A 2,720-nucleotide genomic window follows, 5' to 3' on the forward strand; every position below is an offset into this window, starting at 1 on the left:
CAAAGCTTAGTAGAGTCCTGTTGAGAATTGAGCTAAGCTACCCCATGATATTGGTGCTTGGCATGCATTTCTGGTGAGCAGGGACCTTAAACTGATGCTAGTCACTCCATGAAGGCATGCCTTAGAAACAATCCAGAGTCACAACTAAATGTAAGCTCCTGATTCGTTCCCCTTGCACCCCTTGTGATAAGTCTGTCTCTTCTGCCTCCCAGCTCCTTCACATACAGTAGTAGTGACACATACAGAAACACATACCACTTAATATGAGTGAGGTTTCTTCTGAAGCAGATCAGTCTTGTAAAATCATTTTGCAGGTAAAATACATGAATATTCATTTATTAATAATTTCCAGTGCTTGTATACTCCTTGGAAAGTCTTTTCATTTTTCCAATTTAAATAAAAAATAATTTTATTTTGTAAAATCACAAAATAAAATCTTGTAAAATCACTTTGCAAGTAAAATACATGAATATTCATTTATTAATAATTTCCAGTGCTTGTATACTCCTTGGAAAGTCTTTTCATTTTTTCCAGTTTAAATAAAAAATAATTTTCAAGATCCTAATAATAATTCCTCCATTTTTATTTCCAGCTTCACCCCTGTATGCCACTAACTACTGCTCTCCATCTGGGTTTCAAATACTTTTATGTCCATATGTTTTATTTTTCTCTTTCTCATTTTTTGTTGTGACACACTTTGTCCTCTTCCCATGGATAATTTTAATTAATTTTTACTTCCATATATGAATGTCTCTTTCTTAGGGAGATCTGTAGCTGCTCATAAAGGCATGGCATAGTCTTAGAAAATACTTGTTCAATGAATGCATTAATGACATAAACAATAATAAATGATCACTTATACTCCAATATTTAAATTACTTTTATCTTTTTGCAGATCTTAAAATTTCTACATTTTTAGAAATATTCGTGATTTACTTCATTTTTCTAACTGTGATTGGAAAGTATCTTGTGTTTATTTCTTGAGAATATTTGTCATGGTTTTAATGGGATACTCTCCCAGAATCCTCCTATGGACCCCATTGTCTATAGCTATCAACTAATAAATCAATACAAAATATACAATATACAATATATGACATTTCTAATATTTGAGTCTCATAATCTTTGAAACACTCTGATCAAGTAAAACTGCTACCATATTTCAAGACTTCACTACCATTTTCTGTATTCCCTTCTGACTACAGATTTCCAGCCACCTCATGTAATAATTTCACATATACACTGTGATGGTTACCTTTATGTGTCAACTTGACTGGTTTAGGGAATGTCCCAATAGCTGGCAAATATTATTTTTGGATATGTTTCTAGAAGAGATTAGCATTTGAATTGGGGGCTAAATAAAGCAGATGGCCAACTCCAAAGTTTTGGGCATTATATAAATCACAGAGTGTCTGAATATAACAAAAAACGGAAGGTTTAATTCACACTCTGCTTGACTACTTGAGCTGGAACATCAATCTTTCCCTGCCCTTGGTGCCTCTGGCTCTCAGGCCTACAAACTACACCGCCAGCTTCCCTGATTCTGTAGCTTGCAGACAGCAGATTGTGGGATTTCTCAGCCTCCATAACCATGAGTGAACAAATAGCTATGATAAGTCTCTCTCTATATATGTGTGTGTGTGCGTGTGTGCACACGCACAGGCGCATGGGCACACATGTGTGTATATATAGAGTGTATGTATATACACATATGTATGTGTGATACACTTAATAGTTTTGTTTCTTTCTCTGGAGAACACTGTTACATACACGATGCCACTACTACCGAAAATCACTTATAATCATCATAGAAGTGTTTATTTGGTGGGTATTTTCTGTGAGGCATGCAACTAAGTGCTTTATAGACACTATCTTGGCAGGTACTCACCCTCTCAGGTGGAATGCAGGCACCATGGGGAAAATGGAGTGTATTTATTTCATTCACTATCATGTATCCGGTGAATAGTGCAATACTTGGCTCACATGTTTTTCTCTACTAAACATTTACTGTATAAATGATTGCCAGGTTTTAGTAAGTCTATTTATGGATGAAGGAATCAAAGCACAAATATATAACTTACTCAAGGCTAGTTACAAAGTTGCAAATCTGTACTTTAAAGCAAAGGATTTCTGATGTCATATTTCACTCTAGAATCACATGATAAATTACCCTTCTGTCATCTTACTGACTTCCTGTTTCATAAATCAATAAACACACTTTTACCTACATTTCCTTCTCTATATAACCGTGTCTCATTTCTCTCACTGAAATCCTTAAATTTTCTTTATTTAATAAATGTTTATAAGATAAATAAAGAAATGAATGAAGACACATGTGTCAGTAAGAATGTGGAGTAATATGACTCCATGTTAACACATACAGTATAAGATCAATTTAATGTGCTATTTAATGTGTTAGCTAATAATTATTATCTTTAATGCTTTAAACATCAAAGTAGAACACCTGAAAAGCATATGATGAAATATGTAGATCAAGGAAGATGATGTAGAAAGAAATAACTATGAATAAATTTACCAGTTGATGAAGAGACTATGCAAATAATATTGTGCATGACATTAGGGATTTTCATTGTATGGCAAGAAAATTATCTGAGAAAATTCAAGAGTTTTGACTAGAATATTCTTTATGTAGAGGATTCAGTGTTTATTAGACACTAATAAATTTTAAATGACCAGCAAAGCACATATTTAGATTCCCA

This window comes from Phyllostomus hastatus, unplaced genomic scaffold (assembly GCF_019186645.2).
Source record: "Phyllostomus hastatus isolate PE091 unplaced genomic scaffold, TTU_PhHast_1.1 phas_contig_80, whole genome shotgun sequence".
In the NCBI taxonomy this organism is placed as follows: Eukaryota; Metazoa; Chordata; class Mammalia; order Chiroptera; family Phyllostomidae; genus Phyllostomus; species Phyllostomus hastatus.